Here is a 15,859-nt window from a genome sequence, read left to right as displayed (position 1 = left end):
AGTTCCACTAAATCGGAGAACCACTCTCGATTAGGGGACATATGATAGGTGCAACCCGAATCTAATATCCACTAATCGGAATGGAATATTGTTGATGAAGCAACCAATGATATGTCAGAGTCATGTGCATCATGCTCTGCAACACATGCATCTGGAGCAGCTTTTCCTTTCTTCTTCAGCTTCGGACAATCTTTCTTCCAATGGCCTTTCTCATGACAAAAGGCACATTCATCTTTTCCCAGTCTGGACTTCGACTTTGATCTCCCTCTCCACTTTGGCTTTTGACTTTTCGAGCGACCTCTTGCCACCATGACCTCTGCTGCTTCGTACTTGCTCTCCTTCTTGGTTTTCTTCCTGAGTTCATAACTATACAAAGCTGCATTTACATCTTTAAGGGTAACATTATCCTTACCATGAAGTAACGTTGTCTCAAGGTGCTCAAATTCATCTGGAAGAGATGACAACAACATCAAAGCCAAATCTTCATCTTTGAAGGTTTCATCCATGCCCAATAAGTCTTCCACTAGCTCATTGAACGCAGTGATGTGTTCATTCATACTGGTGCCTGGTTGATAATCAAATCTGAACAATCTTTTCTTCATGTGGAGATGATTCTAAGAGCTTTTCTTCAGGAATTTTTCCTCCAAAGCTTTCTACATCTTACTTGCAGAAGTCACGTTCTTGTAGCCATACTTCTGCTCCCTGGAAAGACAAGATCGAATCGTGCTGCACGCCAAACGATTGATTGTTCCCCATTCTTTCTCCTCCATATATTCGGCCTTTTCTTCCTCAATGGCGATGTCTAGACATTGTTGGAATAAAGCGTCTAACATCTCGCCTTGCCACATGCCAAAATGACCGGATCCATCGAACAACTCCACCGAGAAATTTGCATTTGACATCACCCTCCTCACCGGTCCAGATGAAGAGCTTGATGTCTCAACTGATCCGTATTTTGGCATTTTAATTCTAACGAACAATATTCAATATCACGAACTGTATCTTTTCAGCAACGGAACCACCAGGATAACCTCAACCGAAGCTCTGATACCAATTATTGGGGAAAATGGGTTATTTCCCACACGAACGTAGTTTTAAAATTGACCTAAAATGTCAAGATTAAAACCACCAAAGGTTGCACAGCGGATAAACCTGTCAAACTATTGAATATTGAAACACAATGGAAAATAACCGAATAAAAAGCAATAAAGGAAAGAACACACCAAATTTACGAGGTTCGACGAGAATATCGTCTACTCCTCAAGCACCACACCGGATGATAACTTCACTATATCGCCAATATTACAACAAATGGAATTCTTTGGAATTCCCAAAGTGGGAGAATGAAGAATACAAGAGGAAGAGAGAACTTGTTTTTGGGATGATTTCTAATGGAAATACTTAGGCCTATTTATAGTTGAGTTTCAAGAACAATATGTTCAAAGTTTGGCCACCTACCAAAGAATTTTCCAATGTGTACAAGTTAGCCACCAAATATGAAATTCACATGTTCAAAGTTTGGCCACCAACCAAGATGAAATTTCCAATAAGTTGGCCACCAACCAAGATGAAATTTCTAACTTGTCAACTTATTTTCTAGACAAATCTAACAAATACTCAAACGTTAGTCTGTTCAAGATGGTTACAATCTGTTCAACATCAGAAATGGCACTCCCATAGGCTGCCAAAGCATCAAACACTTCTTTGATTGAATTCAATCAAAGAAGTACTTCGAAGTACGATAGGATTGTATGATTTCATCTTTTTTCTTAATCAAGCACAGCTTGCAATGCAGGTTCATTACACTGGTAGTCGAACGATTGTCAAGAAACTTCAACATAATAGCCCAAACTTTAACAACATACTCGATTCCAACAAATTGAGGCAGAAGATGATCACTTATGGTAGACAGCAACCAGGATGCCAAAGCATTCTTTTGTGCTATAAAAAGTTGAAAACCTCAAAATCTTCATTAAAAACAAGATTACTTTCATTATCAAGAGTCTTTTCTGGTGATGATCGCAGTTCACCAGTCAACAATCTTTTCAAACGATGGCTTTGAACTATCAAGAGTATCTACTGCTTCCATAATAGGAAATTCACCTCATCGAGAACGATATTGATCCTCTTATTGGTAAATAATCTGTTACTCCTGGATCTTTCTACAAGATCAAGATTCTATCCAGCACTTGCACCAGCCATTGAAAAGCGCCACATAAACAAATAGATACAAGAGATGAAGGAATGCAACGATTTGAAGATTTTCAATCAAGCAGCGAAAGAGAAAGACTCCAAGATTAATCAGTGATTTATATCATACTAGGAAAACTAAAAACTTATATGATTAATGAGAATTCTTGATTACACAAAATTACTTGAGATACATGATTAAGGTGCTATTTATATACAACATAGCTCGAGATATCAAGCTTAACTGCAATCTAACAAAAATAAGTTATAAACCTAAACTAACCTAACCGAGTAACTAACATGTTGAGCTGACAGGCTTAGGTTCTGAACTATACTTAACATGTAAATAATTTAAGAATATTGTATAAAAATTATTTTTTATTCAATTGAAAATTTAATTATTTTAAAATATATTTATGAAAAAAGACATTAAATCATTATCAAATAATATTTAAAGTTATAAAATAATAAGGCCATTATATTAAATAAATTAAAAAAAAAAGTTAAAACTCAAAATCCATATATAAAGTTAAAAGAAAATCATACCAAATTAAATTATCAATTCAAAAGTTCAAAATATAAAACCAAATCCATCTGAGTTCTAACCAAGAGAACTAAGATCTCATTAGCATAAAGTTTACTTTTTTAATTAAGTTTATGTTTGGTGTGGCTTTCTAAATGCATTTTAGCTTTAAAAAACTCGTTTTGACCGTAAAATCAATGTCAAACGGGTAAAAAATAAATTATGATGAAAATGGTGGTTTCAAATCAACCGCAAAAGCTAAGATTTTTAGCTTTTTTATTTTTAACTTTAAGTTTGGAAGAAAATTATAATTTTACACTCACTAATGCATGGGTTCCACTCAATTATGCATCTATATTTTATTTTAATAATTTAATATTAATATCATTAAAAATAATTTATTATTTAATAATTTATTTTAATTTCTTAAAAGTAAATAAAATTTATGGTTATATATTAAAATTCGCTTTAATTTGCAAGCACTAATGTATTTTTTTGTAATATTCTTTTTGTCAAAACAAGTATTTAAATTATTATTTGGTAATAATTTTATATCCAATTGTTAAAACGTATTGATAATATATAATTTTTTAATAAAATAACTCATTTATAAAAATATTATTAATGAGTTATCTTAAAATTTTTATATTTTTATTATAGTTTAAGTTGATATATTTTATATATCATAGTATTAATAAGTGTAAATATAATTTAAATTCTATATTTTAAATTTACAACATAATGTCTATAATAGATATTTTATCTTTTCAAACTTACTTTTTAACAACATTCTCAAACAGTTAATTTTTAAATTGCACTTTTAAACAACACTTTTAAACGTTCTTTTCTATTGCAATTTTAAAATTCACTTTTCAAAAGCTATGTCAAACTTGCCCTAAAACGAAATTGTTTTTACACCGATTAAAATTTATCAAACACTATGCGACTATGAGAAATTATGTGATAGACTCGGCTCACCACGTCATTTTTTGTTCCAACCAATAAAATTCATCCATTTCAAAATAGCTTCTAAATAACTACCTACTCCTTATTTACATGTAGGAAAGAGGTGAAGATTCACCTTAAAAAAATGAGATGGATAAATTTTATTAGTTGATACTACATAAAATGTGGTGAACGAAATTCATCTAATAATTTTTCCTGCTATTATAGTTTATTATTTTGGCTAGAAAAAGATTTAAATATTTTTCTAAAATAAAAAGAGCTAAAAATGAAATAGTAAAGAATTGGATATTCTATCGGTTGATAATTATTTTAAAGATTTGAAATATTTTTTAAAATATTTTATTATAATCTTGTAATAATATTTTTCATATTTTGAGTTTAATTAAACTAACATACATTTTATAGATAATAATATTTTAACTCAGATCAGTTAAATAAAAATATGTCATCTTATATTAATTATTATGACCGTTTATTAGATTTGAGATTTGAAATATTTTATAAAAATAATTAAATTGGTAATTATTTGAGTTTCTTTTTAATATTTTTCAAGAATTAAACAAATTAGCACCACATAGTGGTGTATCAATTTTAGTATATTAATATATAAAATTAAATTACAATCGTTGAGGGACCATTTTCATTTTGACAAGTATCTTCCCAGAAAGCCTCCCCTCGAGCCTATATAAACACTTCACCCCTTCCCCAGTTTCTTCAATCTCTTTCGGACAAACATAACCCCAAAAACCAGGAGAGAGAGAGAGAGAGAGAGAGGAGAGAGAGAAGGTGGGGGGAAAAGAGAGAGAGTGCTTATTTTTTACTTCTCTTTAACGAGAAATTGTTCAATCATGGCGGCTTTGTTGGATCATAAACTTGATCCATTATGGGAGCCTAAACCCAAACCCAAACTAAATTGATGTCATTACTTACATCATTTAATTAAAGATGTCATTGCTTACATCATTTAATTAATGATGTCATTGCTTACATCAATTTAGTTAGGTGAGAGTTAGATATTTGTTGAATTTGTAATGGTTTAAATTAGTTTATTTGTGTGGTGTAGGATTTGTTCTTGAGTAGTATAAATACCCCTTCCCATTTTAGTTTTAAGCATCAAGAAAAATTAAGAGCTTCTAAGTGAGTGAAGAAGCAAAGTCTTATAAGAGTGAGTTGTAGTTCTTGTTTTTGAGTGAGAGTACTCTTGTAATATTTGTTTGAGTTTCAATAAAAGTTGTTTGTGTGAGTGTTTTATTTCCAACAAAGTGGCATCAGAGAGAGTTGGAAAGATCGAAGGTCTCGACGAGAGGAATACGACGCCGCCAGAATTTTCTCAATCTGAGTTCTGACGCACCGCCACGCACCGCCGGAAGACTGCTGCCAGAAAATCGAGTTGACTCACCGAGTTGAGCCGATTCAGCCGAGTTGGAGCTCTTGACCGAGTTGTCCAAGTCCCTCCAAAGTTTTTTTTTCATCGTTCCGGATTCATCCGTGCAATCGGATTTTACAAAATTCATTATATTGAGAGATATGGCAAATGGTATGGCACCATTCCAAGTTCCGACACTCAACAACAACAACTACGACAATTGGAGTATCAAAATGAAGGCACTTCTTGGATCACAAGATGTGTGGGATATCATAGAGAAAGGCTATATGAGCCTGCGGATGATGATGTTTTTGCTACTCTTACACCAGATCAAAAGACAACTTTGAAGGATTCAAGAAAGAGAGACAAGAAGGCTCTCTACCTAATCTATCAAGCATTAGATGATGATGGTTTTGAAAAGATTTCAAGTGCAAGCTCTAGCAAGGAAGCGTGGGAGAAGCTGCAAACCTCTTACAAAGGATCCGAGCAAGTGAAGAAGGTTCGTCTCCAAACATTAAGAGGTGAATTCGAATCCTTAAACATGAAAGCATCTGAGTCTATTTCAGATTATTTCTCAAGAGTAGTAGCTGTTTCTAATCAATTAAAAAGAAATGGTGAAAAGTTAGACGATGTGAGGATAATAGAGAAGATACTCCGTTCGTTGGATCCCAAATTTGAGCACATCGTCGTGACGATTGAAGAAACTAAAGACTTGGAAGAAATGAAGATCGAACAGCTCCAAGGATCATTGCAAGCATACGAAGAGAAGCATAAAAAGAAGCATGAGTTTACTGAGCAACTCCTCAAGCTGCAACTCAAGGATATGCATGAGAGCCAACGCAATGATAGAACCAACGTGGCCAAGGCAGAGGTAGAGGCCATGGACGAGGTGGAAGTCGAGGTCGTGGACGAGGCTGGAATTACAACAATAACAATTCCAACAACAACTATGAGAAAGGAGAAAGCTCAGCACGAGGCCGTGGAAGAATTAATCCAACTCAAAGTATGACAAATCTCAAATTCGATGTTATAATTGTCAAAAATTTGGGCATTATGCTTCAGAATGTAGAGCTCCCAACAACAAAATTGAGGAGAAGGCCAATTACGTGGAGGAAAAGACAGATGGCAAAGAAACTCTTCTTCTAGCACGAAAGGAAACTGATGGTGGCCAAGCAATTCCTGGTATCTTGACAGTGGTGCAAGCAATCACATGTGTGGAAGGAAAGACATGTTTGTGGAGCTAGACGAGTCAGTAAGTGGAAATGTTTCGTTTGGAGATGATTCCATAATAGCAGTGAAAGGGAGAGGTAACATTCTTATCCGTTTGAAAGATGGGAGACATCAATTTATTCAAATGTCTACTATGTGCCCAATATGAAAAGTAACATTTTAAGTTTAGGGCAACTGGTAGAGAAAGGTTATGATATTCATATGAATAATTATAATCTTTCTATAAAGATGATAAGAATAACTTCATTGCTAAAGTGCCGATGTCAAGAATAGAATGTTCTTGATCAACATACAAAATGATGTTGCAAAGTGCCTGAAAGCTTGCTACAAAGATGCATCATGGCTTTGGCATCTTCGATTTGGGCATCTCAATTTTGGAGGTCTAGAGTTATTATCTAAGAAGGAGATGGTTGAAAGGACTACCTCACATCAACCATCCTGACCAACTCTGTGAAGGGTGTCTAGTCGGGAAACAATTCAGGAAAGCTTTCCAAAGGAGTCAGAGACAAGAGCTAAGAAGCCACTTGAGCTCATCCATACCGATGTGTGGACCGATCAAGCCAAGCTCTCTCGGTAACAATAACTATTTTCTTCTCTTCATTGATGATTTTTCAAGAAAAACCTGGGTATATTTCTTGAAACAGAAGTCAGAAGTTTTTGAAGTCTTTAAGAAGTTCAAAGCAGCAGTGGAGAGAGAAAGCGGTAGAAAGATCAAAGCCATGAGATCCGATCGAGGTGGAGAATTTACTTCCAGGGAGTTTCAAGAGTTCTGTGAAGCAAATGGAATTCGTCGACCAATGACAGTTCCTAGATCCCCCAGCAAAATGGTGTGGCAGAAAGAAAGAATAGAACAATCCTCGACATGGCACGAAGCATGCTCAAAAGCAAGAAACTACCCAAAGAATTTTGGGCGGAAGCAGTATCGTGTGCAGCCTACTTGTCAAATCGATCTCCAACAAGAAGTGTATGGGAAAGACACCGCAAGAGGCATGGAGTGGAAGAAAACCTGCATTTCCCACTTGAGAACCTTTGGAAGTATAGCCCATGTTCACGTACCAGACGAGAGAAGAACGAAGCTTGATGATAAAAGCGAGAGTTTTATCTTCATCGGCTATGATGCTAATTCGAAGGGCTACAAGTTGTACAATCCAGACAATAAGAAGTTTGTGATTAGTCGAGATGTGGTCTTCAACGAAGAAGGAGAATGGGATTTTAACTCTCATACAGATGACTTCAATTTTTTCCTCAGTTTGAAGAAGATGAGCAGACAATGAGGGAGCAACTAGATGAATCTCAACAAGAGCTTGCAACTCCACCCACTTCACCAACATCAACCACTCAAGGAGACTCATCACCTTCATCATCGTCAAGTGGGAGTCAAAGTGAAAGAGTTGTGCAACGCACAAGAAGCCTTAGAGATCTCTATGAGGTAACGGAACGACAAGATAATCTTACATTATTTTGTCTGTTTGCCGATTGTAAACCAGTGAGCTTTCAAGAAGCGGTACAAGAAAAGAAATGGAGAGATGCGATGGACAAAGAAATCAAGGCCATCGAGAAGAATGACACATGGGAACTTACCTCACTTCCCAAGGGACATAAGGCGATAGGTGTCAAATGGGTGTACAAAACAAAGCAAAACGCCAAAGGAGAGATTGAAAGGCACAAGGCGAGGCTAGTTGCTAAAGGCTATAGTCAAAAGGCTGGAATTGACTATGATGAGGTATTTGCTCCTGTTGCTCGATTGGAGACTATCAGACTAATCATTTCTTTGGCAGCTCAAAACAAGTGGAAGATACAACAGATGGATGTAAAGTCCGCCTTCCTAAATGGAGTTCTTGAAGAGGAACTTTACATTCAGCAACCATCAGGCTATGAAGTCAAAGGGCATGAAGACAAGGTGTTGAAGTTGAAGAAGGCTCTTTACGGGCTAAAACAAGCACCAAGGGCATGGAATAGCCGAATCGACAAGTACTTCCAAGAGAATGGCTTCAACAAATGTCCCTACGAGCATGCTCTATATATCAAGATCAAAGATGAAGATATTTGATGGTGCCTCTACGTGGACGATTTGATCTTCACTGGAAGCACCCAAGCATGTTTAATGAATTCAAGGATGTGATGATGAAAGAATTCGAGATGACAGACATGGGGCTCATGGCGTACTACCTTGGCATTGAAGTTAAGCAACAAAATGATGGAATTTTCATTTCACAGGAAAGCTATGCAAAGGAGATACTGAAGAAGTTCAAGATGGAGAACTGTAAGCCAATAAGCACACCGGCAGAATACGGGATCAAGATACCAAACATGAAGAAGGCGAAAGTGTAGATCCAACATTCTTCAAAAGTTTGGTAGGAAGTCTACGCTATCTAACTTGCACGAGACCCGATATCTTCACGCAGTTGGATTGGTTAGTCGCTACATGGAATCCCCAACAACCACCCATTTTAAAGCCGCAAAGAGAATTCTTCGCTATCTGAAAGGTACAATTGACTTTGGCTTGTTCTATTCAGTTTCTAATGATTACAAGCTTGTGATATAGCGCAGTGATTGGGGTGGAGACATAGATAATCGAAGGAGCACTACTGGATTCGTATTTTCATGGAGATATTGCATTCACATGGATGTCAAAGAAACACCGATTGTCACATTATCCACTTGTGAAGCGGATATTTTGCTGCTACCTCATGTGTTTGTCATGCAATTTGGCTTAGAAATCTATTGAAGGAGATTGGTTTGATACAAGAAGAGCTACCAAGGTTTGTGTCGACAACAAGTCAGCCATTGCCTTAGCAAAGAATCTAGTATTCCATGATCGAAGCAAGCACATTGATATTCGCTACCACTATATAAGGGAGTGTGTTGCAAGAAAAGATGTGGAAGTTGAATATGTGAAGTCACAAGTTCAAGTTGCTGATATTTTTACCAAGCCACTGACCAGCGAAGACTTCTTAAGATTAAGGAACCTACTAGGGGTCACGAGATCAAGTTTAAGGGAGGGTGTTGGATCATAAACTTGATCCATTATGGGAGCCTAAACCCAAACCCAAACTAAATTGATGTCATTACTTACATCATTTAATTAAAGATGTCATTGCTTACATCATTTAATTAATGATGTCATTGCTTACATCAATTTAGTTAGGTGAGAGTTAGATATTTGTTGAATTTGTAATGGTTTAAATTAGTTTATTTGTGTGGTGTAGGATTGTTCTTGAGTAGTATAAATACCCCTTCCCATTTTAGTTTTAAGCATCAAGAAAAATTAAGAGCTTCTAAGTGAGTGAAGAAGCAAAGTCTTATAAGAGTGAGTTGTAGTTCTTGTTTTTGAGTGAGAGTACTCTTGTAATATTTGTTTGAGTTTCAATAAAAGTTGTTTGTGTGAGTGTTTTATTTCCAACAGGCTTCCGTTGATAATCAACAATTCAGTCGCCTTGAAACGGCTTTGAACGGTGTTTTCACCCCCTTGAAGCCCGGGCCAAGTGCCCCGACCCACCTCCATGTCAAACATGTTTTTGTTGATCATGATTACGATCACTCTTCCAGTGAAGACGAAGGAAATGAGTTCAACAACTACAAAGATATGATCCTCAAATCCGATAAAGAGCTCGAACCTTCCGTCTTGGACTCTCGAGATGAAGCCACGGCCGATAAATGGATCGAGCGTAACAGTTCCATGGTCCGTCTCACTGGGAAACACCCTTTCAACTCCGAAGCACCCTTGAACCGCCTCATGCACAAAGGCTTTATCACCGCTGTTCCTCTCCACTACGTCCGTAATCACGGTTCCGTTCCCAGAGCTTTCTGGGACGACTGGACCGTCGAAATCACCGGCTTAGTTAAAAAGCCGATGAAGTTGACGATGGACCAACTCGTTAACTAGTTCCAAAGTCGTGAGTTCCCCGTCTCCCTGGTTTGTGCCGGTAACAGACGTAAAGAACAAACATGGTGAAACAAACGATAGGTTTCAACTGGGAGCTTCCGGGATTTCCACTTCGGTGTGGAGGGGTGTACCATTGCGTGACGTGCTCAAATGATGTGGTATCTTTAGCAAGAAACACGGCGCCCTGATGTGTGCTTCGAAGGCGCCGAGGATTTACCGGGAGGCGGTGGTTCCAAGTACGGAACTAGCATCAAGAAAGAGTTCGCCATGGACCCTTCTCGTGATGTTATCTTAGATTACATGCAAAATGAGAAGCCTTTGACTCCCGATCACGGATTCCCGGTACAGATGATCATCCCCGGGTTCATCGGTGGACGAATGGTGAAATGGTTGAAGAGAATCATCGTCACCACCCAAGAATCTGAGAATTATTATCATTATAAGGATAACAGAGTACTTCCTTCTCATGTTGATGCAGAGCTAGCCAACGAAGAAGGTAAGAGTAAAAGAAAAAAGTGTCCATTTTTCATTGTAAAAATTTTGATTACTTTGTGCATGGAGAATTAATACTGATGTTGATATTGAAACATTGTGATGTAATGTTTGAAGCTTGGTGGTATAAGCCGGAGTACATCATCAATGAGCTAAACTTCAACTCGGTGATAACGACGCCTTGCCATGAAGAGATCCTGCCAATCAACTCGTGGACCACTCAAAGGCCATATACTTTGAGGGGTTGTTTGGTTCGGGAAATGTGAGATTTTTATTGAAATGAAATATACATTCCCCTGTTTGGTTAGCCAAAAATGTCATTACCGATAATGTTTTATTATATATAGTGGATTTTTTTAGTATATTACCGGGAATGTCATTACCTTCATTCCCTTAGATATTATTAGATTACCGGCGTTCTGGACTAAAATGCCCTTAATTTTTTTCTTTGAAAAATATCATTCTTATGTCATTGAATAATAAAAATTATACGAATGTTAAATTACAAATTTATCCTTAAACAATTTTAGATTTACAAAAAAAAATCTATAATTAAAATTTTATATGAAGTTCAGGGGTTAAAATAAAATTTTGTCCTTTCATTAAACCTTTTTATATTTTAAATTTTGTAAAACCATTATATAAATTTTATGAATTTAAATTTTTTAAAGAAAATATATAACTATTTTTCAACTTGTTAAAAATACAAATATATAATAAGGATAATTTGGTTAAATACACATTCCAATAATCTTTTATTCCTTTAACAAAACACGGTAATCTTACATTCCTGCTAAACCAACCAAACACAAAATGCAACATTCTCAGTAATCTTATTCCCTGATAATCTTGTATTCTCACTAGTAATTTTTTATTCTCACTGGTAATCTTACATTTTCACTGATAATCTTACATTTTAACGCACTTGAGGGGTTATGCATATTCCGGTGAGTTTCTTTTTAAGATTCTTTTCCCTTTTTAAAGAATTCTCCTATCGACTGTGAGCCTCACAGATTTTAGTAAAAGAAAGACTTAAATAATTGGAGTTAGTTTAAAAATATAAACCCTGTTGTCCTTAGGTTCGAGTTACAATGTTACATCACGCCTTGGGAATTTGTTCAAAATAGGGTTTTAGCTTGAAATATTTTTTCCTTATCAGTTAAGGAAAAGAACCGCTCAAATGTTAATAAGCCCTGTAAATAAGGCATCACAAGACTAAAGACAAGACCACAAAAAAATAGGTAAAAAGCGATTTTGGCATAAAGTTTGATCGAAACTTGTGTGCCGGGGAATACTATACTGGGAAATGGAATTATGGAATTAGGCTTTTTTCCCTGTTTTGGGAAGAATCGTGGAAAATGAAGCTACTTAATTTGTATTTATAATGAATTAAGCTTTAAGTACATGTTTACTTATTCGATTTCTGTATGAATTGACAACAGGGGGTGGGAAGAAGGTGACATGTGTGGAGGTTACAATGGATGGTGGAGAAACATGGCAAGTATGCACACTGGACCACACTGAGAAACCAAACAAATATGGGAAATTCTGGTGCTGGTGCTTCTGGTCCCTGGAGGTCGAGGTTCTTGATCTGCTCGGAGCTAAGGAAATTGCGGTTCGAGCCTGGGATGAGACACTCAACACTCAGCCCGAGAAGCTCATTTGGAATGTCATGGTCCGAATTCCTTTTTTCTTACTGTGAATTGTATTTGCTTAGGGGGAAATCAATGCAAGTTTCACTAATGGTTTTAATGATTTTTTTTTGTAACAGGGGATGATGAACAACGCTGGTTCCGTGTGAAAACAAACGTATGCAAGCCGCACAGAGGCGAAATCGGGATCGTTTTCGAGCACCCGACGTTGCCGGGCAACCAATCCCGTGGATGGATGGCTAAGGAACGACGCCTTGAAAAATCAACCGATACGAACCCCACTTTAAAGAAGAGTCTTTCATCTCCCTTCATGAACACTGCCTCCAAACATTTTCAATGTCGGAAGTTAAGAGACACAACTCCGCCGATTCGGCTTGGATCGTCCTTCACGGTCACATCTACGACTGCACTCGATTCCTCAAAGATCAGCCTGGTGGCACCGATAGTATTTTGATCAATGCCGGAACTGACTGCACTGAAGAATTCGTCGCAATTCACTCTGATAAAGCCAAGAAACTACTGGAAGATTTTCAGATACGGTTCCGATTCGTCGACATCATCGCCAAATACTTCCGTGCACGGGGCATCGAACATGATGAGCTTTTTAGCTCCAATTAAAGAAGTTGTGCCGACAAGACCCGTAGCCCTAGTTCCACGTGAGAAAATCCCATGCAAACTTGTCGAGAAAACATCGATCTCACAAGATGTTCGCTTGTTTAGATTTGCATTACCATCGGAAGATCAAGCGCTGGGATTACCCGTGGGTAATCACATATTTTTGTGTGCCACGATCAACGATAAGCTCTGCATGAGGACATATACCCCAACAAACAGTCAAGCACCATCGATGAAGTAGGCCACTTTGATCTAGTAGTCAAGGTTTATTTCAAAGGGGTGCACCCCAAATTCCCCAATAGAGGACTAATGTCACAGTACTTAGAGTCACTGCCAATAGGGTCAATTTTAGACGTAAAGGGTCCTTTAGGTCACATTGAATATACAGGTAGAGGGAGTTTCACGGTACATGACAAACCAAAGTTTGCCAAAAAGCTGGCAATGTTGACTGGTGGGACAGGGATCACCCCAATTTATCAAGTTATCCAAGCCATCTTGAAGGACCCCGAGGACGAGACGGATATGTATGTGGTGTACGCCAACCGAACCGAGGACGATATTTTGCTGAAAGAAGAGCTCGACGGTTAGACAAAGAAGCACGATCGATTGAAAGTGTGGTACGTGGTCCAAGAATCAGTAAGGGAAGCATGGGAATACAACTTAGGTTTCATCACCGAAAGCATCTTAAGGGAGCATATACAGGAGGGCTCCAACGACACTCTTGTGTTGGCTTGTGGGAATACAGATGCTTATCAACTGCTCCATAATTAGCCGTTCCTTGAAGATAACGTAAATTCCTCTTAACAACCTGAAAATGGCTATTGTGTGGTGACTGCATGAATTGGCAAACTTTGTTTACTGCAAAAGCAATATCTGGCCGAGTGACTACTATGTACTGGAGAGCCCCTACAATGCTTCAATATTGGGCTGCATCTTCAATGGGATCACCAGCATCAATCGATAACTTGCAGTTGGATACCATGGGAGTAGGAAGGCTCTTGACATCTCCAAAACCATGCTTATGCAATAGCTCACGAATATATTTTTGTTGAGTCAAAACAAGGCCATTGCCATCAGAACACACCTCTATACCAAGAAATAAATTAAGCGCACCAAGATCCTTTAACGAAAATCGAGAATTCAGTTTTTCAATCACACACTGAACCTCTGTAACACCCTCAACCCGTATCTGACCCGGATACAAGTCTGAGGTGTCACATTGACTATTCAAACTTTAATCTTTTAACGAAAACCAATGAAATTTAAAACTTTTATTAAAATAACATTGTCACTGTACACGAGTTAACCAAAACAAGACCAAAACTAATCAGAGCATTTGAACTAACACTGTTCTTACATGCCAACACACTACATACAACAAAATACCTACTGTGACTTTACTTCTGATCTGGTCGCTGAGTAGAGATAGGTTGATCTGCAAATTCCTATTCTTGATTCTCCTGCTCTTCGAAACCTACGTGTAAAAACACTTACACGCTAAGTCATAGACTTAGTGAGGCATACTTATATAATAAAGAATTACTAAAATATAAACATGTCGTCTACTATCCAAACACAATTACACTATCATCCATCATTTTTATACATATGAGCCAATATAAATCGTAATAATACCATATTAAGATACAATTATATACATCCTCGTTATGTCTTATTTAAGCCCATATACACTATTGAGAACCCAAGGTATACGAGTATTATGAGGTTGTGCACACGTACGCTGTCCCCACAGCTCCATGAATATTCCGAAGGACCTATCCAGAGGTCATAAAGATCTTTGGTAACTATCCAGAGGTCATAAAGATCCTCGGTAACTCTCCATAGGTCATAAAGATCCTCGGTAACTCTCCAGAGGTCATAAAGATCCTCGGTAACTCTCCAGAGGTCATAAAGATCCTCAGTAACTCTCCAGAGGTCATAAAGATCCTCGGTAACTCTCCAGAGGTCATAAAGATCCTCGGTAACTCTCCAGAGGTCATAAAGATCCTCGGTAACTCTCCAGAGGTCATAAAGATCCTCGGTAACTGTCCATAGGTCCCGAAGAACCTAGGTAAACTATCCATATGTTCCTTAGAACATAGGTATACTGTCCATATGTCTCGAAAGACATAGGTAGTTCTTTGACTCTTGGCATACCAACTATACTTACAGTTCTCATACTCATATCATGGCATTGTCTTACCTTATTACATATTCATCATATCACATTTTTCTTTTTCTATAGCTCTTTATCACATGTCATATGATCATCTTATTACCTATACCTTTCATATAACCATTACATACACATACATACATGTCCCTCATATGATTTCATATTCATTCTATATATTCATATTCTTTCTTATGTCCTTTTCATACTTCTTATTTCATATTCTTATGAAATCATATGATCATTTTAACTATTTCACATATTTACCACATATCTACATATTTACAACTCATATAATATATATATAATATATATATATATATACTGTAACATGTCAAATATGCTCATTCATACATATAAACCATAACAAACACAACACACACAATTCATATACCTAATATAGATATCTCGTAACTCATTCATATATATAAGCTCTAATCTGGAAAATAGACTTACCACAATCTGCATAGTATATCCCATAATGTATGGTATGAATTCATATCATATTAATATATTGAATGAATCATGTATCAAGATATTAATCTAGACTTATCGCAGTTTAAAACTGAATATACTACATAATCCTTAGCACATGCACTCACCTTAGCCTTGTTTGAATTGAATCAATTCTAACCCTTCGATTACTTTGAAGCAAAGTCACGTTCAATATCTACATAAGCATAATTTTCAAGATGATTATCAGATGCCTAAGTCTTGAAATTAACCTCTATCCTACCAATTTAAGGGATTAATAGTTTAGTCTCTC

At 36.9% G+C, this 15,859-nt stretch overlaps 1 pseudogene; it reads left to right on the top strand.

Annotated features, from left to right (window-relative positions):
- The first annotated feature begins 4,441 nt into the window (after positions 1 to 4,441).
- LOC120155664 lies at positions 4,442 to 13,691 on the top strand (annotated as a pseudogene).
- Positions 13,692 to 15,859: the final 2,168 nt, after the last annotated feature.

Source organism: Hibiscus syriacus, unplaced genomic scaffold (assembly GCF_006381635.1).
Source record: "Hibiscus syriacus cultivar Baekdansim isolate YM2019G1 unplaced genomic scaffold, ASM638163v2 tig00111200_pilon, whole genome shotgun sequence".
NCBI classification, from domain to species: Eukaryota; Viridiplantae; Streptophyta; class Magnoliopsida; order Malvales; family Malvaceae; genus Hibiscus; species Hibiscus syriacus.
The sequence above is the reverse complement of the archived record's forward strand: the minus strand, read 5'-3'. Positions and strand labels throughout refer to the sequence as shown.